Source organism: Aegilops tauschii, chromosome 2 (assembly GCF_002575655.3).
Source record: "Aegilops tauschii subsp. strangulata cultivar AL8/78 chromosome 2, Aet v6.0, whole genome shotgun sequence".
In the NCBI taxonomy this organism is placed as follows: Eukaryota; Viridiplantae; Streptophyta; class Magnoliopsida; order Poales; family Poaceae; genus Aegilops; species Aegilops tauschii.
In genome coordinates, this window is record NC_053036.3 from 4,501,819 (window position 1) to 4,524,432 (window position 22,614).

The 22,614-nt window shown below is 42.1% G+C and overlaps 1 pseudogene; it reads right to left on the reverse strand.

Moving 5' to 3' along the window:
- Positions 1-16,365: 16,365 nt before the first annotated feature.
- On the reverse strand, positions 16,366-22,559 carry LOC141041896 (zealexin A1 synthase-like; annotated as a pseudogene).
- Between the last annotated feature and the right edge of the window lie 55 nt (positions 22,560-22,614).

The window sequence follows — 22,614 nt, forward strand, 5'->3', positions numbered from 1 at the left end:
GATGATACCATGCCAACTTTCAACCTTTTCAGAGTTTATTTGAAATGCTTTTCAATTTCAGGGTTTTATAGCTCAAAATAATCAATAAATGCATGAAAAATAAGAAATGAAGTCAAAAAGGGTTGAAAATTAATGATGTGGCTTTGAATGGTGCATTTTGAACACACAAAAAGTCAGGAGTTCAAATAAGTTTTAAAAAATAAAATCCCTTTGTAACAGACGAGTTTCCGTATGAAATCCTGATACTTCGAAAGAGACTGTCCGTTTTGTACACGAAGTGCGTCCAGTTTTTGCTGTAACCCTCTCAACTTTCTTGCACATGCTATGTGGATGAAATGATGATACCATGCCAACTTTCAACCTTTTCAGAGTTCATTTGAAATGCTTTTCAATTTTAGGGTCTTATAGCTCAAAATAATCAGTAAATGCATGAAAAATAACAAATAAAATAAATAATTAATTAGAAACAAAATAAATAAACTTTAATAAAATATATAAGTACAAAAAAAATAAACTTTAATAACATAAATAAAATTTATGAAACTAAAATTATCAATGTATTTTCTGTTCAAAACATTATAAGCAACCTCTAGTATTATTGAAACTAAAATTATATAAAATTGATGCAACTAAAATTATCGAAGTATTTTCTGTTCAAAATCAATGAAAGCAAAAAGAATTTTCATAAAGAACTTTTTTTGTTAGAAACTTTAATAGCAAAAAGAATTATCATAAAGTAAAATAAATAAGTAATTAGAAACAAAATAAAATAAATAAATAAGTTTTTTGTTGTAAGTAGAAACAAAACAAAATAAATAAAGCAAAAAAGAAAACAAAAAAACAGGCAAAAAATAAAAAATATGCCACCTACTGGGCCTCCACGGCCTGAATACGACTAGAAACCCATCGATGGGCCAGGATTCAGGCCCGCAGAAGGCCCAGTAGGCCCATCAGGCATAGCAGTGGCAATTAGGCCCGTAAGCCTGCAATGGAGAGGAGCTCGAGAGGGGAGCGGCAGTGGGGCTTATAAACCACTGTGCGCCCCTCTCAACTAGCGAGGTGGGACTAAACTTTCGACGCGGGCGCGGCAGCACAAGGCCTTTGGTCCCGGTTGGTGGCACCAACCGGGACTAAAGGGGTGCATTGGTACCGGTTGGTGGCACTAACCGGTACCAATGCCCCCCCTTTAGTCCCGGTTGGTGCCACCAACCGGGACCAAAGGCCGCCGCTTCCCGCCCTTTGGTCCCGGTTGGTGGCACCAACCGGGACTAAAGGTGGCATTGGTCTCGGTTGCTGCCATGAACCGGTACCAATGCTCTCCGTATATAAGCAGGACTTGTAAATTTTCCAGTTCCATCAAACATTTGCCCCCCGACGACGCCGAACTCATCGACGCCGCCAGGCTGCCCGTGCTCGCCGTCGCCGCCCCGCGCCCTTGCTGCCCGTGCTCGCCGACGCTGCCAAGCTGCCCGTGCTCGCCGCGCCGCCCCGCCGCCCGCTCCTCATCACCGCCCACTCCTCGTTGCCATCGCCCCGCGCCGTTGCCCTGCCCCGACGCGTCGCCCCAGCCCGTGTCCCTGCCCCGACGCGCCGCCCCGGCCCGCGCACCCCTGCCCCGACGCGCCGCCCCAGCCCATGCCCCTGCCCCGACGCCGCCCCACGCCCCCGGCATGCCCCGACCACACGCCGCCGCCACGTTCGGTCCGGCCGCCGGCCTTTCTCTCTGTTTTTGTTCATGTATATGATGATTTGTTTTTTGCATTTTTATAAAAATGTATATATGTATGTATGTTCTCTGTGCATATAAAAGTTAGATTTTTAGTACATTTGGGTACATTTTAGGTTAGTTTCATTTTTAGAAAAGTTTTATATATTTAGGAAAAGAAGGAAGAGAAGGAAGAAGGAAGAAGAAGAAAAAGTTCTATATGCAAAAGTTACATTTTTAGAAAAGTATTATATATCTAGCTAGGAAGATAATGAAGAAGAAGAAAAAGAAGGAGAGGAAAAAGGAAAATAAGAAGAAGAAAAAAGAAGAAAAAGAAGAGGAGAAGAAGAAAGGAATAGAGGAGAAGAATAGAAAATAGAATAGAAAGGAATAGAGGAGAAGAATAGAAAATAGAATATTCTATTTTCTATTCTTCTCCTCTATTCCTTTCTTCTTCTCCTCTTCTTTTTCTTCTTTTTTTTCTTCAATCTTCTCCTCTATTAATATCTTCTTCTCCTCTTTTTATTTCTTCTCCGTCTTCTTATTTTTTATCGGATATGTCGTTGTCGATATACCCCGTGTCCCGATAACTTCAACACGGGGGGGGGGGGGGGTTCGACCTACCCCCTCCCCGATAACATTATTTTCCCATGTATGTATGTCGTCGTTGTCGATATAACCCCCTCTCGGATAACTTCGACCGTGATAACTTATACCACGGGAGCACCCCCCGGCCCTCTCGCTCGACCAAAACTCTCGAGGACACCCAAACCCTTGAAAAAAACGATGTCGGTCTCCTACCCCCTCCCGCCGCGCCCCTACCCTTGAAGCGTTGCCGAGGCCACCCCAAACCCGGAATAAGCTAGGTCTACGTTTGCACTAATATATCCACCTGCTGTCATGTTTGTGTAATAATTGCCATGTTGTAATATTTGCAGAAACAATGGAGCACGGACGGGACGAGGAAGCAGAAGAGGTGTTGGGGGACATAATCTTAGCCGGAGGTGATGTCTTGTCGTATCTTAACGACAATGATGGTCTGGAAGAACAGGGTGAAGAAGCAGGCTACGGTGATCGAAGAGTGGAGGAGGAAAGACATGATTATGATGGCTCCGGCGACCCAATGCTGGTGCAGGAAGGAGCCCGTGGTGACGGCTCCGGTGACCGAACAGAGTCCGGCCAGGTAAATATATTAGTTAAGCCTGTGCTGACTAGCTAATTGATGCATTCATTGTTTTGGTATGTACACATATTAATTAACTCTCGTCTTTCTTCTTTTTTCTAGCCCTCCGGATCGAGCACAACTTCGGTAAAGAGACGAGGCCCGAAGAGAAAGTTGCGCTCGGATGAAAGGTTTGAGATCACAGCAATCGCGCGCGACGGCCAACCGATTGAACCCATCCGGACAAAGGAAGCATTTGCTGCTCAGTGCGGGGTTCTTGTTAGGGACAAGATCCCGATCAGCATCCACCAATGGTATAAGCCTAAGAAGGAAGACCCTAAGGTGTCTTATGTCAATGATATGCAGAAAGATGATCTTTGGACTGAGCTGAAGGCAAATTTCACCCTGCCGCCAGAGGAGGATCCGGAGAAGCCAGTAAAAGAGCAATTAATCAAGTCTCATGCTCTTAAGAAGATGGCAGACCTATTCAAGAGGTGGCAGAATGAGCTGAAAACGTTTGTCGACAAAGAAGAGACACCAGAATTCATCGGCAAATATGAGAAGATCAGAGATCACTGGCCCGCATTTGTGGCCCACAAGACATCGGAAAAGAGTAAGAAGTTGTCAGCGACAAACAAGAAAAATGTTGCGAAGAAGAAGCTTCACCATCGCACGGGGTCAGGTGGCTACCTCAAAGCCGGGCCTAAGTGGGCCAAGGCTGAGAATGATCTCCTTGATAAAGGGATCGAACCAGAGACAATGAACTGGCCAGACCGTTGCCGGACTTGGTTCTTCCGGGCTGGCGGAACCTTGGACCCTGTATCAGGCAAGTGCGTTTGGACGGACGAGCAAATGAGAATACCAGTCAAGAGGCTTCAGCATTATATCGATGCAGCACACCAAGGGACGTTCGTTCCAGACAGAGAGAACGGCGAGCTCACAATGGCCCTCGGGAATCCTGAGCACCCTGGACGGACACGAGGCACGCCAGGCTCCATTCCGTGGAAGGCTGGTTTTCCGGACGCAGGCGGTTACAAAAGCCAGGATAGGAGGAAAAAAGTGGAGCAGACACAAATTCAGAAGCTGCACGAAAGGGTTCAAGCGCTAGAGAAACGAGACGTAGCTCGCTGCAATCGACTTGCCGAAACTACCCCCGAAGCTACCCCGCCATATCAGCGGAGAAGCAGCGTGGCTTCCACCGAGCTGCTTCAGCCGGAGCATGTCTTGACGGCTCCTGCTAGCTACCCCGTGGATGCTATCACGGAGTCTCAACATTGCCACCTTATGACGCGATGGGAGAACTTCAAAGTCAAGGCGGTTGTCGGCTCTGTTCGACCTCCTGAACCCGGCGCAACTTTTCACTGTCGTCCGATTCCAGAAGGATATGCTAGGGTGACGGTGGACGAAATAACGGAGGGATTTGAGGATCTCCAGCTTGACCACCCTACCAGTGAAGGTGAGACTCGGCTGGGTTCTGCTCTGAAGACTCCATGCCTATGGCGGAAGGAGCTCATCAACCTTCTGAACTGGACGCCTCCGGCGAGTAAGGGCACTCCGCCTCCTCCTCCGCCTCCTCCTCCGGCGAGTGATCAGGGCACTCAGCCTCCTTCTCCGGCGCGTGGCGGCACTCCACCTCCTCCTCCGGTGAGTGATCAGGGCACTCAGCCTCCTTCTCCGGCATGTGGCGGCACCCCGCCTCCTTCTCCGCCTGCGCCGGCGCGCCGGAGCAGCCAGCCTCCTCCTTCTCCGCCTCGTCAGCAAGGGCGGAAGAGACCCGCCGCCGCTCCGGCTGCTCCGGCGCGTCGTAGTCCTTCTCCTCCGCCTCGTAAGCAAGGAAAGAAGACAGCCGCAGCCGCTCCGTCTGCTCTGCCGGCGTCTAGCAATACAGCCAGAGGCGGGAGGCAATACAGATTCGGTCCTTCTCTGAAGACTCCAGAGAAGTTACCATACGAGAGGACCGAGGAGGAAACCACGAAGATCGTGCAAGCCGAAGTGAAGAACTTCTTTGAAGGGGTGAAAGCAAAGAAACATCCACCTCCGGAGGAGAAGGTAGATCCGGTGAAAGCGAAGCGCACTCGGGCTGCCCTGACAAAACCACCAAAGTCTCCGCCGAAAGGCAACTATGAGCGCATTATTGGAAAGACATTTGCCGAAGCGGAGCGGTCGGGAAGTACTGTCAGTGATCAAAGGTTAAAAGAACGACGAGCTGGGAAAAAAATTGCCCAGCTCGGCGAACAAGCGAACCAATCGTGCCCCCGCTCAAGGTGTCTAGCGACATCGTCGCTAATGATCCGAGGATGGTGGCCGGTTATAGCAATCTTGAAGATTACCTGCCCGACGATGTACATTATGATTTCTTGGAGGTGGACGAACACAAATACCATTACAGGAAGCTTCTCGTCAAAGATGAAAGATCTCTAACAACGATGATGCGAAGATTACATGATTGGTACATGAAAACCTGCAGAGAGTCTGGGGGGAGGGATACTTTGATGCTGAGAGTTAAAGAGGAGCATGACCTCGTTGGAATTGAACTGTTGAATGTTCCATTTGAGGACTTCTTCCAGTTTTTAAATCAAAAGGCCCTCGATAAATCAACGGTCACTTGCTACTGTCTGTAAGTAGTACTACTTCTGTCATTAAGTCTCTCTATATAGGTCAGCTCTTTCATTGCATGTATTTATAATTATCCTCACTATATTATGCAGATTGAAGATCGCCGAATTGAAGAAAAGACAAATCGGTGATATTGGATTCATTAACATAAATCTCATAGATGCAACTGAGGTTAAATATCATGTCGAAAATACCGAGGCCAACTTGGTACGATCGTTGGTAATAATTGAAAACAAAGATATAATACTCTTTCCTTACAATTTCAAGTGAGTGTTACTGTCTTGTGCATATTCGGTTTCCCTTATTAGTCCAGGTTATAGTAATGTAATTGATGACTTATGCATGCGTGCGCAGCTTCCACTATATTCTCCTAGAGATTAAGCTTGAGCAAGGAGTAGTAATCGTCTTAGACTCGAGACGAAAAGATCCCCAGGACTATGCGGACATGACTCAAATGCTCGAGAAGTAAGTTAAATCGATCATTATCCACCATATCAACAACTTTGTTCATTTCCTGATATCAAGTAATTGTTTTCTTTGTCTGGCAGGGTTTGAAGAAAATTCACCAAAAAAGCTCCGGGACTTCCGAAGAAGCTGCAATTTAGACACCCGAAAGTAAGTACTATAGTAGCATGTTCCGCGCATCTCCTAGTGATTAAAGCGCTAGTTTCATCAATACCATTTAGCATGCTTGCTTATCAGTTTGATTGACCTCTATTTCTTGTAAAGTGGTTGTGGCAGGAACAAGGGAATGATTTCTGTGGATACTACGTTTGCGAGTCCATCTGGCACACGACTTGTGAGCGGCGCTACTCTGACGAACAATATGAAGTGCGTAAGCAATAATATTCACAATTTTATTTTATTACCATCATTTGTGTTGAGTTTCATTTATTCATATATATATGTATTTTCTTCAAATTAGATCTTTCGGATGCGGGATGAACTCCTAGCACCAGATTGTATGCGAGCAATTCAAGAGGAATTGGCGGCATTCTTCCTTGACCACGTGACCGCTGAAGACGGAGAATACCATGTGGACCCTGTGTTCATATATAATTAGGAGATTATATTGTAAGAGATAATTATTGTATATATGTAGCTGATAGTGTCGGATAGATATACGAGAACTTGTTGTTCGACCAATCTCTCGGAGAAGGAGAGGTGGTCAATATCACTTCTCTCTGTATGCATATGTTCATGACGATCTTCTGTTTCCTTCATTTGCTTACTAGCTAGCGTGTCTAGTCCTCTCTATACGTATATAGTACGTAGTGTCGACCAAGCACGGAGATAAGAGAGGACACTTCTCTCTATTAATTAGCTAGCTAACACAATATATAAAACACCTAAATTAACCCCCCAAAACCCCCAACCCCTCCCACCTTCAAAAAAAAAAACAAAAACCCCAGACCCTGAAATGCTGACGCGTGGATGCCTATTGGTCCCGGTTAGTGCCACCAACCGGGACCAAAGGCCCTCCTGCCTGGGCTCGCCGCACCGGTCACGTGGAGGCCCATTTGTCCTGGTTCGTGTAAGAACCGGGACTAAAGGGCTAGGGCATTAGTAACGACCCTTTAGTCCCGGTTCAAAAACCGGGACAAAAGGCCCTTACCAACCGGGACAGATGACCTTTTTCTACTAGTGACTCCATAGGGATTGCATGACAGGGTTGTAGCCATATTTCGTCGATGCAAAAGTGCACCCGGCAGGATGGAGTTCTTTACCAACCTCCACAAGAATACTCTGATTTTTTATGGAACCTGCAACTTCCGTAATGATTTCCATTCCTTACTCTCTGCTTCAACATGAGAATTTCCCTCGCAACCCTCTAGCCATGCCTCTCGGTTAAACTTTGTCCGGACTATCATACGATAAGTCGAGCTAAAAGGGAAATTACCACGAGGTTCCTGGCCCCATGCCCAAAAATCAGCTACCCGGTGTGTGCATAGTGGTATCTGAAGAATTGCGTCCGCATCAAATTTTGTGAAAACAGACCTCACGAGCCCTACTCTCCATGATGCGGTTGCTGTTTCTATTAGTTCTGAAACTCGCCGAGGTGGATCCGGCACCAATGAAGTGATCGGCCTCCTGTAGCCCTCTCTAGGAATCCAGTTATGGTCCGAGATGTTTGTATCTTCTCCATCTCCTATCCGTCTGATAATACCTTGTGCAACTATATCTCTCCCATCGAGTATGCCTCTCCAAATTTGTGAAGGATGAGATCCCAACTCTGCCTCTAAAAGAGACTGGTTTGGGAAGTATACTACCTTCAAAAATCTCGTGCTCAATGAGTTCGGATCAACCATCATCCTTCATGCTTGCCTAGCCAACAGGGACAAGTTGAATAGTTCCAGGTCTCGGAAGCCCATGCCTCCCATGTATTTTGGCATTGTCATGGTATCCCATGCTACCCATGTCGGCTTCCGCTTCCCTCTCTTGCTCCCCCACCAGAACTGTCTGATTATTGATGTCACACTCTCGCACAACCCTCTAGGGAGACCGGAATTGCCTTTGCCACTGCTTTTATGAGGACCTCCTTTCCAGCTGCAGACAATAATTATTCCATCCAGCCTTTCACCTTCTCCCAAACTCTATCCCTTAGATATTTGAAAGTACCATTTTTTTGAGTATCCCACTTCTCTTGGCATGCCTAGATAACGTTTACCGAGAGATCCATTATGCACTTGAAGTTTGGCCTTCACCCCATCTCTAACTATTTGAGGACAACCCTTGCTAAAGACGATGTATGACTTTGCATTGTTAACTTTTTGGCCTGAAGCCCCACAATAAGTACCCATTAGGTATGATACTTGCTATGCACCCTCCACACTAGCCTTGAATAGCAACATGCTGTCATCTGCAAATAGAAGGTGGTTAACGGCTGGAGCCGTGGGTGGCACTTTAAAACCTGCCAGCAATGATGACTGAGAACTGGATTTCAGGAGGCACGAAAGGCCCTCTGCTGCAATCAAGAGAAGGTAAGGGGAGATTGGATCTCCCTGCCGAAGTCCTTTGGATGGTTTGAAATTCTCTAGTTTCTCCCCATTAAATAACACTAGAAAAGAAAGACTAGATATAATAGACATAACTGTGTCAATCCAAACTTGTGTGAAACCCAACTTACTCATAATGGCTCTCAAATAGTCCCACTCCAACCTATCATAAGCCTTCATCATATCCAGTTTGAAAGCACAAAAACTGTTATTTTTGGACTTGTTCCATCTCATAAAATGTAAGCACTTGTAGGCACATATTATATTGTCCGTTATCAATTTACGTGGTACAAAAGCTGACTGCTTCTATCGATTGGCCACCACCTTCAATGCTATTTTGTACAAAACATTGCATAAACTGATAAGTCTAAATTGTAAAAGTAGAGTGGGGTTATTCACCTACGGGATTAGAACCAAGATGGTGTTATTAATGCATTCAAGGATCTCCTCCCCTCTAACAATCCTGAGGACAATATTGGTCACTTCCTCCCCACATACATCCTAGTGCTTCTGATAGAACTGAGCAGGAAATCCGTCAGGACCCGGTGCCTTAGTTGGGAACATCTGGAAGAGTGCATTTTTAACCTTCTCTCTGGTGTAGGGAGCACATAGATCAGAGTTCATCACTGTTGTTACCTTACAAGGAACATGGTCGAGGACATCTTCCACTCCATGCACCCCCTCAGACGTGTAAAGATTTTGATAGAAAGCATTCACCATATTCCGCAGTTCCGCTGGGTCATGTACCATAACCTCCAATGAGTTCTCAAGAGCTCAAATCATATTACTTTTCCTTCTTAAACTAGCCTGGAGATGGAGAATTTTTGTGTTCTTATCTCCCAAGGAGAGCCATTCAATCCGGGCCCTCTGCCCCCACATAATCTCCTCACGATGATAGCGCTCCACCAATCTCTTATTAATCTTGAGCTCAACATGCATTGGGGCAGTACGCAACGGGTCCCCTCGAAGCTCTTCAAGTTTCTATTTTAGCTCCTTTATTTCCTTTCTAACGCTTCCAAAGGAGTTCCCGCTCCATTGGTTATCCCTCTGGACATAATACCAAGTTTGTCGTGCAGCTGCTAGACGTTCTCACATGCCCTCGGTGGTAGCCATTCTGTGCTCACAGCTGTTTCAAACCCTTCATGTTTTTCCCACATGGACTCGTACCGAAAAGAACGTGCTGGTACTGTGTCTTGAGCTCTGCCAAGATCTAAAAGAATTGGTCCATGATCAGATGTCGCCGCTGAATGGTGTTCCAAGCTCGCCGAAGGGAACTGTGCTAACCACTGAGGGTTTACCAGCACCCGATCGAGTCTGCATCTAGCGTAGGTTCCTTCGGCCACCTTCTTCTCAAAAGTCCAAAACCTCCCTTTGTATCCAATGTCCATCGACATGCAAACATTCGTAGTCTCTCGGAATGCCTGAATTTGCGCATTGCTCCATTGGCCGATCCCCTCATGCTCATTCGGACGTAGCACCTCGTTGAAATCGTCAATGCACAACCAAGGTAATGAGCTCAAAGTGCTTATATTCTTCAACACTGTCCACGTCTGGTATCTTAGGTGGGTATGAGCCTCACCATATACACACGTCATTCTCCATAAATTTTGGCCAGGTTCCTCAATGAACACATCAATATGATAACAAGAATAACCCAAAACTTCAACTTTTATTTCATTATTCCAAAACAAACCTAATCCACCAGTTCTACCTTGACTATCCACTACATAGGCTTTATCATAACCCAAAGTACTTGTTAAAGATTCTACCCTAGCTCCTTCTATATGTGTTTCAACGATACATAAGAGGGTAGGGGCAAACATCCTCGTGTATTCGCAAAGTTCTTGGAATTTCGCGGTGTTGTTGTCCGCACCGCAGCAGTTCCAACATAAAGTACTCATTGGGCTGGGCGGCGCTTCTCGAAGGAGCCCGCCAAATTTTTCACAAATTCAGAGCATCTCTAACCTCTTCTCCTAATCTGGTGCGATTCGGGTCCCTGATGGGTGGTGGGGTAACCACATTGTTTCCAAAAGGAACTAAAGCCAGCTCATTGCCCCGAAGCTCTCCTTGCTTCTCCAGTCCCGAGTTGGTTTTGGAGCTAGTCTCGGTCCTTTCTGCCCTCTTCCCGCTAGGATCATCATTCATCATATCAGCAGTTTCATCTGGATCTTCATCTTCTCTGTAGTGTTCAGTCCTATCGGATTCCCTTCCAGCGTCACGGTTACCACCATGGCCACCTCTTCTTCAACCACGATGACCACGACCAGCACCAGGGCCACGACCGACCCTCAACATCCATGACGCACGGAGATCTCTGGAAACTAATGCTGATTTTGGGTGAATCCCATCCCCATGCTCCATCTAAACATGATCCAAGTGTCCACACACCACACACCAATCAGGGAGGCATTCATACTTAACCCTGTATACTTGTCTCTCCCGACCTCTTATTAGAGAAACAAAATTCTTCAATGGCTTGTAGACATTGATCTTGACCCAGGCGCAATAAAAGTTGCCAGCAAAATCATAGGACGCATTCTCAGCATGTAGCACTTATCCCACTTTTGCAGCCAGCGAAGGAACCACGTGTGCATATAGTTCCGGGAAATCATGGTTTTGAATCCAAATATCCAATGTGTCTAGCTTCACCTTGGTTGGTTGGGTTATTCCGTCATAAGGGGTGATTATGACTGCGTTCCCCCGGAAGTTCCAAGGTCCCTCTTGCATGACTCTTTCCCAATCTCCCAAGCAATTAAACTTCAAAGTGTACATACTTGTTTCAAGTGGCCTGAAGTTCACCGGTTGCGCAAGTCCCATGCAGCTCGCACATTCCTGAAGAACCAGCCCTGGCTATAGGTCTTGTCCATATGCAACCGGGCCACTGCCCTCCATCTTGCAGCATTCTTTGGGACGGCAGTCTCATCGACCACCACGTCATCCATGTCATCCTCCTGGAGGCCAAGCTCCTCCATCAACCTCTCTATCTCTGTTGCAGACGAAGAGGCGCCGGCCATAGCCGACTTGCCCCTATTTTCGCAGCCATCTTCTACCTCTTACCTGATCTCGAAAGCGAACACCGGGTATATCTGGGAAACCCTAACCCAAGCCAACTGCGGCAAGGAGGTCTCAACCAAGGCCGGGCGGTGATGCTAGGAACACCCCTTGATCAGCCCGAATCGAGTCCCTTGACCAGATCAGCGGTAGGGAAGGAAGACGATATCAGCGGTGGCTACGATCGCCGCTGAGAGGAGAAAACCCTAACTGGCACCTGGTTGACTAGCGTCGAGTTATTTGTTTGTAGCTTGGGGGACTAGCGCCCCCGTAGAAGTATGTTGGGCCACAGTCCATTAGTGTTGCTCTCACAGCTTCACTCACATGGTATAGCTCACATGCCATGGTTTTTTTGCGCTAGCTTCTAGCTAATAAAAACCAACTCTTGGTTTTTTGGTAGATATGCATAAATTTCATGAATTCACAAAAAATGTTCATGAATTTCAAAAGTTCACAAATTCAAAATATGCGCATGACTTCAAGAAACGTTCCTGAATTCTAAAAAAGTTCATGAATTCCAAAAACAATACTTCTAAAAAAGATGAGTTTGAAAAAGTTCTGATTTAAAAAATCATGAATTCAAAATATTAAAAAATTTAAAAAATATATTCAAAATTAAAAAAGAGTTCATCAATTCAAAAACATTTCATGTTTTAAAAAAAATCACTAAATTGGAAAAGTTTTCTCATTTGAATTTTTTTAATCCAGAAATGATTACAAATTTAAAAAGAATGACAATAAAATTTAAAACGAGAAAAGTAAAAATAAAGAAAAAAACTTAAAACAACAAAAAAATATAGTCAAAAGCTTCTAGAAGCTTCACAAAACAGGTGGGAAGCTTTCATTTCTGAGGGAAAACAAGTGGGAAGCTTCTAGAGGCTTCACAAAAGCCGAGCGAGCCACGAATTAGGAGCTCATTTCAAGGATACTAGATGGGCCGGCCCATTAGAAAATCAAGGTACGAGCGGGTCACATTGGCCCAACATCTATCAGCCTCCGGCTCGCCCATGAAGGGCATATTCTGGCACTGATGTGTGTCGCTCATAGCTAGCACTGCAACACGTATCGGTCGCGTCCCCTCCCTCCCACTAATAAGCTTGGCCCAGCAATCTGAGATGGTGCTAGCGAGCTAGCACAACGGTAGTGTACATGATTAATTTTCACCAAGGTTTTTATATGTTGGTCGATTTAATTTAAAATTTAAGATATCCACAAATAGGAAAAATACATATTTTCAAAAAGTTCAAGAATATTCAAATAATCATATATTTTAATTTTTCATAATTACAAAATCTTTTTGAATTTGAAAACATTGATGTGTTTTAAAATATGCATGAATTTCAAAAAATATTTACGAATCCATTTTTCATGAATTTGAAAAAATGTGTGAAAATTTGGAAATAATATTTACAAATTAATAATTTTTTCATCAAATGTAATTTTTTCATATATGTGAAAATATGTTCTTGAAATAAAAAAACCGTTCTTGAATTTGAAAATGTTCATGAATTCCAAAATTTTCGAGAATTCGAAATATTGTTAATGAATTTGAAAATACTTAATGAATTGTCAAATTATTCTGAGATTTTAGAAAGTTTACAGATTTCAAAATATGATCACAATTTCGGAAAATGTGCATGAATTGCAAAAAACATCATGAATGAAGTAAATAATGATAAAAAGGACATGGAAATAAAACGAAATAAAAAAATTGTGAAAACAAAATAAAAAAAACCCGGTGAAATAAGAACCTATTTTGGGTGATCTTGCTGCTAACTGCCCGGCCCGGTCGTGAAAATCTGTAGTCGTTCCCTACGCTAGTGGTTGCAGCGGGCAATATATAGTATCTCCTCTATTGCCTACTTTCTTCTAGAAAAAAATAATGTTTTGCCTACCTTTTTTTTTCTGAGAACTATATAAAGCCTACTTGGAGTCTAGACGTGCGTTCACCGACACAAGTTTGTCTGTGGGCCTTGGCCCACAATCAGGTGATATTTCTTTTCCACTCGAACTCTTTCCTTGGCTGCAGTTGGTTGTGTTGTTCATTTCTAAAATGAAAAATAAGTCGGTTGGACTTGTAATGTTTGGTTTCCAGTCCCTTTTTGTTCTGTTTTTTCTCTTTTTTACCCCTTTTCCTTTTTCTGATTATTTTTCTATTCTTTCTTATCATCTTTTTTCCCGTTTTCTTCTGGTTATTTTTTGGCTATAGATTCTTTCTAAAATGATTATATTTTATTTAAAAAAGTTAAAATGTATTATTAAATGGTAACTATATATTTAAAAATTTTGTTGTGTACTTTAAAAATCTTTGTCCTGTAGTTTAACATATATAAATCAGTGTGTATGTAAAAACATTTCAGCACATGAACATTCATGTAATTTTAGAAAGTCCTAATGTATGTTAATTAAAAAGTGTTTATCTTTTTTCAAAAAATATTTATGCAATTTTGAAAACTGTTCACTCATTTTTTAAACGTGTTCTAGTAGATTTAAAAAAGGGTTCACACATTTATAAAAAATGTTCATGTGATTTACAATGTTTTCACGCATCGTACCCATTTTCCATTTGATATGAAATCCTAAATATGGCCTAAAAAGATGAAATTTTGCATTGGATCATAATATAATATTGTCCGGTCATGTTGAAATTTCATACAGTTTCACACAAGTGACAATACATTGCTTTATCTAAAACATGTCCAAGGTAGCATCATAGCATTTCAAGGGGAAGGATGAAGATTGAAGTCTACATCACAATTTCCTCATGACATAAACTTGAGATTTGGACTAAAACTTGATATTATTCTATTGTACACTAACATAACTTCACATTCCATTTTGTTATGCAATAATTTGTATTTTTCTTTTTTGAACTAGCAACTTAAAGTACCTTCTGTAGTAACTTCCAAAATATTTACCAAAAAATGTCCCAATCTTTTTGTACATGCAAGATACTAAATTACATTGTTAGTGTCAAACTATGATATTTTCATGAATTCATCAACTATTATTTAGCCATTAAATGAAATTATAAATATTTGCTGCAGACAATTGATATTTGAAGTAAAAGTATCTTACAAAAGCCTATAATTTGAAAAAAAATCATATATAAGTACCCTTGTATCTTTTAGCTCCTATTACAAAATGCATAAAAACTACAAATGTTTACTTGACAAACTCTAACCGTAATTACCTGCATTTAATTCATTTTTATAAAATCAAATTTGGTAAAAAATATGATAATTATCAAGGTGTCATGATATTACCTCACAATGTTGTGTTTAAAATATTGTACAGTTTCTCAAAAGTTGGAATGTCAGTCCAAAATACTTTCTTTGTAACCAAAGCATCTCCGCTAATACATACATCTCATCATTTACCTATCACCAGACTATACTAGTCATCACTGATCGGTTGGTAAGAGTGATCTATCACTTATGTAACGTCATCAATGACTGGTCGTACATGTGGCCGGTCAGTGATGACAATTTTCTCTGAAGCTGGATTGTTTGGGACAGTTATCACTAATGGATTGAGGAGGGATCGCCAATGATGATAGTCATCACTTGGCAGTGGCTTATAGTCGGTCACTGTTAGGGGTCAGTGCTAAATCGATAGTCTAGTAGTGAGGTGTGAAACAATCTTGTCTAGCAACATCAATGGTTACCATAGAAGTTGCTGATTGCATGGTGAACAGAGGCTAGCGGTTGGTGGTGCCCATATTGCTGCATTCTTAAGAAGATGGAGAATGATTCCAAGGGAATGGTCTAAGGGAGAAGAAGAGCTCAGCGTGATGTTCATTGAACTTGCGAAGTGAAGAGTTTGCTGCTAGCTAGCCTGCTTAGTAACCTTGGGTGGGTTTCGTAAATGTATTCTCCTGCTTAGGAGCATATTACATCGACAAAAACTGAGAGGTAGATAACATGATCTACTTCAATTACATTCAACAACACTGCCCTATCTCATATGGTTCAGATTTCTTGTCAGACCCACAATACTGTACTGGACTGTAGAATCTGGTAAGTATCAACGATGTTAAATAATTTTAGTTATATTTTCTATCATATTTAAAGAAAAGAGTGTATTTGAACTAGATGAAATATCTAAATGACAAATAACAATGACTTATTCCAAGAAATCATGACAATGAAAGACACAACATTACTACTGGAAATGATAGTTCTAGTAGACCCTTTGCAAATACATGTGCGATATGATCCTTGGTTTGATTTCAGGAGCCTCCATTGCCTTGTTTATTGCGCACTCATAGAAGAAATGAAAATCAATTTCTATCTACCCTGTTTGTGCTTCAAAAATTGGATTGGCAGTTATGTGGGTTCGCTTGGCCTAAGATTATAACGTGATCCGTGCCTTGCATTGGTATGTGCGAAAAACTGCACTTGACCTGCCAACCGCTTAGTGCTCTCTTGAGCTCTAGGAGAAAACTTTAGGGACAACATATATTAATGAGGATATTTACTCAGAGGCAAATCACATAACACACATATTTCTGTGATCTACAAATCACATTTTCCGACAGAAACCCAGCAAGTAGAAAAGACAAATCACATACTTAAATTAATATTCAATATATTATTCAAAAGTTCATACAACTATACTGAACTATTACAATCATGTAGGATTATATATGTAATAATCCTAACCTGCACATGAATACAAATAGTAGTACAATAATGCTATAGTTTCTAGATGCCATATCAGAATGTTTGCAATGCACTTCTCTTATGGTACAACCATACAGTGCAAAAATAACATGGGATGAAAATGCAGGTATGTGAACATGCATTACTACCTGAACATAAAAGCTCCATGTATCACTTCGACGACATAGATTTGGACCAAACGTGTGGAATGGCTCTGAGTTGTAGGTCATACCTTTTGCTTACGGCAAGACCAAATTTCTCAGACATGTCAAACGAAGCGAGGTCAATGCCACTGGGAAGCATCCAATCGAAGTGATACAAAAGGTTTGTTAATGCCATCTCAATGAGTGATGAGCTGAATTGAATCCCAGGACATTGTCGCCGCCCAGTCCCAAAGGGAATGAACTCAAAGTGTGTCCCTTTGTAGTTCAGATGATTGTTCTCAAACCTCTCCGGCCTAAACTCTTCAGGATTGTTCCAATATCTAGGATCCCGAGAAATTGCGAAAACATTGATGTATACACTGGTGCCTTTAGGGATATCATAACCCATAACTGTACATTCCTCTCTCGCCATGCGGGGCACTAGAGGACCAGGCGGATGCAACCTAAGGACCTCCATGATGACCATCCACACATAGTGGAGTTCAACATGGTCGCTATTAGTAATGATAGCTCGGTCTTTACCCAATGCCTCACGTACTTCCTGTTGTGCTTTAGCCATGGTGTTAGGACTGTGCATAAGCTCTGACATGGCCCATGACAAAATGTTTGCTGTGGTCTCCGTACCACCTGCAAATATGTCCTGCAAATGGAAGTTGTAGAAAGTAAAGTTAACCATTTATGTATGTATGTAATAATAATAATTTTAGAAACAATAATGACAACAACAACAGGAATAACACCGACAATAATTTAAAACGAAACAAAAATATGTATGTTAATGGGTTGCACCAGTGGTCGGCTGATTCAGCTTGCAGTGGCTCGATTCCTTCTGGCAAGTTTTCTTCCATATTCTCTTATTGATGTGACTGATATAGTAACAACTTGTGTCAAATTTATTTTGGTTTTACATGCACAGAACTTTTGTGCGGGGTCTGCCACTAGCTTCAAACCGACATTACCATGTCATGACCCAATCAAAATCATCAGACATGAGAAGGATACAACAGCGACGCAAGCTTGCAAGCTGGGCACACACTCACAATATGCGGAGTCCAAAAAATAAGGGGAATCTTAAAGTAGACCCAATTAATGCGAGCCATTCATTTTCTACAATCCAACGGCTAGTATATGCTATTACCTCTTAGAAGGTAAGAGGCCATCAACAACTTTGTGGGGGTTAATATAGATTTTTCACTATATATAATTCATGATTATTCAAAATTTATTTTACTATATGTACTTGACATACTTACTTGTCAATGATTGTTATTTCGGGCCAGATTAATATTTTTTAGTCAATTAAAATTTTCATTTATATTATATAGAAGTACGGGTTATATATTCATTTAAGTGACAGGAAATTGCTGTATAACTTTGCTAAAATTTACAAACTTAAATTAAATTTAGGTAAAATAATTTCATGTGACTAAGAAATGATAGAAATGGGAAACAAATATTATATGTATAGGGTAATATGGAGTAGTACAATATTTCTTAGAGTTAAATAAAGGGTAGAATCTTTCTGTAACGTTCTTTTTCACCAGCATAATATGGAAACAAACGATTGCGCGCATATGTATTTTATATGAAGCAAAGCTTTGATTACGTGAATCTAGATTTTCTATTTTTGTGTGTCTAGTTTTGGTGTGGGCGTGCGGCGAACAAAAAAATCATTTTAAACTTTTCCCTTTTTACAAATACATTCCATGGTTGTAATAATTGTCAAATATGACTTCAGTCAATGGACGGCTGGGATCAAACACTACTCTTACCTCCTATGAGGTAAGAGGGATCATCTTAATGGAGCTCAATAATAAAGATCGAACCTACAAGGTATCTCGTCGTCGCCCGGAAATAGCCATGGCCTCTGGCATCCCTTTCCGGAGGCTTCAATTTTGGAGAACCTTCTTGTTGTCTAGGTATTGGCAGTTGGTTGATGTTGATGATTGTTATTATGCCGTTGATCGTCCAGCATGACTTCTTGTTGTCTAGGTGTTGGCAGTTGGTTGATGTTGATGATTGTTGTGTGCCGTTGATCGTCCAGCATGACTTTTTGGGTCATGTGCTATTTTATTTATTCTTGTAATAATTTAACTGCATGTATCCTCGTTATCTCGACTGGATTTTGACATCGTGCGGATGTATTTAGTACCATTTTGATATTATGACTATTCAGATTGATCAATAAACAGTTCAATACTTCAAACAAAAAGAAATACTCACAAACAAAACGGCCGCCATTGTCTCTGTGGTTAGAGGAAATTTCAACGAGTCCTCCTGCTGCAGCCTAAGCAGCACTTCCAGCATGTCCTCTTCGCCGGCGGTCGAGCTGCCGGCATCGGAAGCTCGCGTGCCCTTGCGCTCCTCAATGACGTCCGCGATGATGCGTTGGATGCAGCCGTAGCTTGTTTTCATGTGGCGCTCGCCACTGCTCAGCCACCTTACTAACCTGGACGAGGGGAAGAGGTCAACGAGACAGAAGCCACCCAGCAACCTAAACACCTCCTGCAGCTCGCGGATGTACTCCCCCTGCTGTGCAAACTTGCCACCGAAAACCGCCCTCGTTACGACATCATTGCTGAGCGCCATCACCTTCTGGCTGACATTAATGGTGGCGCCACTCGAGGCCCATGACGTCGCGGAGGAGGCTACCCACCTCCTCAGCCCTGACGCTCTCCATGCGTTTCACCTGCGCGGAGCTGAGGAGCTCCATGACGCAGATCTTGCGCATTTGGCGCCAGTGGTTGCCGTACGGGGCGAATGCGATGTCCTTGCCACCACACCCGAAGATGTCCAGCGTCACGCTGCGTGGCCGACTAGCGAACGTGAGGTCATTGGTCTTCATCACCAGTGTTGCTACCTCGGCGCCGGAGACCACCACGACGGGGACCTCGCCTAGCCTGAGAAGCATGAGGGGCCCATGCCGGCGAGATAACTGCATCATCGTACGATGTGGGAGGATGCTTACGACGTGGTGGAGGCTGCCGATGATCGGGAGAGTCCATGGTCCAGGAGGCAGCTTCTTCTTGGCCGGCTTGTCCTTGCCACCCGAGAACTGGAGAAGCCAAATGGCCAGTAGCGTTGATAGGGCTACGAAAGAAAAGCTTAGCCACTCCATGGCAGATTGGCAGTTAGCTCGGCAATTGTAGAGAGGCGATACATATATTTCAGTACGTGTATGCAGTGAGCAAGAAAAAAAGTTACCCATGACACAGTGTGGACCCACTGATTTGACATGCATGGTGGATGTGTGGTGGAGATATGCGCCTGCGCGAACATAGGGTTAGACAAAGCCTTATTTGCTACTCCCTCTGTTAACCAATATAAAGTTTTTTAAATATCCCAATGCGGACTACATACAGAGTGAATCTACCCTTTCCAATATGTCTATATACATCTGTATATAGCCCGTATTGAAATCTCTAAATGGTCTTATATTTAGAAATGGAGAGAGTATATAATAGTGTTTTTTTCAGGGAAAAAACACAGCTCCTCACTAATAAAAAAATGCCAAATCAGTGAACAGTAATGTCGGGACGTGCCCAGTGCCAATGGTGAGGAAATTAAAACGCATTTTTGTGGTGTCAACTTAAACGATTGGTATTTTCAAATATTGATCTGTCCGTATGTTTGTTTATCTTTCTACAACTTTGATCCTTTTGTAATAGTATGTCGTAGTAGTGATTGCAATTCCAGTATGGAACATCTAACTAGCTAGTTTTCAAATATTTATCCATCAGGAGGCGTGTGGTAGATGGTGTGTCGCCAGACTTGATTCTTCGTTTTTATCGACAGGTGTTTTTCTCGGCCGTGCTATCCTATGGAGGAGACAATGTGGTTGTTTGTCGTGGTTTTGTGGTTTCATTCCGACGATGAAGGTTGGCTAGCTTCAGTGTCTTCAGAGAGCATGTGAGATTTGTGTTCCTCAATCCTGTCTGGCCGGAACTCGGATGTTCTCTAGACCCTTTTGGTACTTTCTCCCCCCAGCAGCGATTAGCTATGCGGATTGTGGTCGTCAATACCTTCTGGTCTACATCGACGACACCCTGGCCGCTACTTATACAACTTCTTGGGTTAATTTTTTTTTGGCTCTGCTTGACACGTTCAAGAATTTTGACCTTTTTTAATCTATGTAAGAGTGCTTTTGTAAAGGTTTGTGATACTTAATATATTGCTTTTGGATTTTTCACAAAGAAAGTAATGCATGATATTCTATTATTAATTTTATTTTATATCAACTAAAAATAAAAATAATGGAATAATTATTTTTCGAAGCTTCATTTTACCAATCAAAATAATATTGGCACCAAGTTTCAAGTCTGATTAGCTATCTCAAAACAAACAATGAACAATAGATGATAATAATACAAAAATTAGAATATATCGACACTGCAAGAGTGGGTACTTGGAACTAGTCTCAACACGTTGGAGCAGTTGGCAGTTAAACGTCACCAATGGAGAAATACTGCCTATCGAGTGGGGTCTTAGAGGAAGTATAATTTGATGATGTAGGAGGGCTATAAGTGATGCACATCAGATTTTCCTAGTTGGAGGAGAGAGGAGAGGAGAGGAAGAGAAGGGGTTCGTAGATTTTCAACCGGTTGTAGCGGGTTCCAACATTCTTGGTGAGAGATAAAGATGATCCACATATTAATGGTATAACATTCAAGTATGACTAATTATTGTATAAGTGGGCTATTAGGTTGGTTATAGTTGACGTGGCAATTCCACGTAATCAGCTATTGGCTATATATTGACATTACTCTTATAGCAGGCATCGTCCAACATAATAAATCTGACACAACACACTCATGTTTGGAGTATTTACTCGGGCTCCTTTCCTTCTTCTTAGTAGGTTATTGACGCAACTTTATTAGCGCACGCGAATAGCTAATTGCTGCATGATTGCCGTTTTGGCTCTGGGGTGCATATGCTCCCTGATGAACAGTAGATTAAAAATAAAAAGTAAATACATTTTAAAAATTCTAACTTTTTTGTAGAGGTTCTTTACTAGTGTAACAAGCGTGCTTGACAATTTTCACGCGAAATGGAATTGCACTGTTTTGTCAGTGAAAAAAGCAAAAATAAGTGTAACATTTGGTGCAACATTTTTTGCACAGTTCAAATTGCTTAAGCTTTTCATCTAAACATTTGCATGTAGCATTTGGGTGTGACAATGAACACATCTATTTTATAATATTTTTTGACATTTGCATAACACATTTTTAGTGCGAAAGAGCATATTCTCCAAGAGCGGAACTGGATTTCTGATTGCCTATAAAGTAAGTATGAATAGACATGGAGTACTTGGCTATTAATTAAACATGTATAGTGACGTCCACTATATCACTAAGCTACCTAGGAGGTGAAGGCCTCTCATTCAATTGCAGACATTGGTTTTGAATTGGATTCTCAATTTTTACTTGGTCAACAAATTTTCAAGGATCTCTCTCATTCAAGTGAGGTGTTCAATTTTAAATGAGGTTCATGATTTTGACTAGTCAATGATTTCTCAAATCAACAGGCAGCAACATCTCATAAAAATATATTAGTCTCGCACACGCTCTCATCACGTGACAAAAAATAAGTGCCGACATGCAACACTCGAGCACCAATATGATTCTGGATTGAGTTATCAATTCTTCACATGGTCAACAATTTGTAAGGAGCTCTATAATTTTTTTGACTGTACACAGTAGGGCAACACCCCACTGCAATTTTTATTTTTCATTAAAATGCTGAAAGTAACAAAAAAAGTCTGAATGTCCATAAGGCTTGAGATGAAGGAGCTCTATCATTCATGTGATGTGTTTAATTCTGGACTTGGTTCACAATTTTGACGGGTCAATGATTTCTCAGATCAATCCGCAACAATCAGCTTATAAAAATACACCAGTCTTACAACCTCTCATCACCTGACGAAAAATATATGTCAACATGCGACACTGTAGCACCAATATAATATATGTAGTCACCATTGCAAGAAACTTTCCTGCATACGTGTGGGTTAATTTGTAGATAACACATAATTGTATCCCCAGAACGAGACCATCAAAATATTGCAATATACATCAAATGAAAACACACTTCCTCATCTCCCCCACACGCCAAACGAAATAATTTTTCATATGAAATTCCAACAGCTCCATCCATTTAGTGAAGCACGCCCAACCCTCCTAGTATAACCTATACTCCCTCCATTCTAATGAATAAAGTACACATGCATCTCAAAATTTATCTTTGTTCATTGATTTAA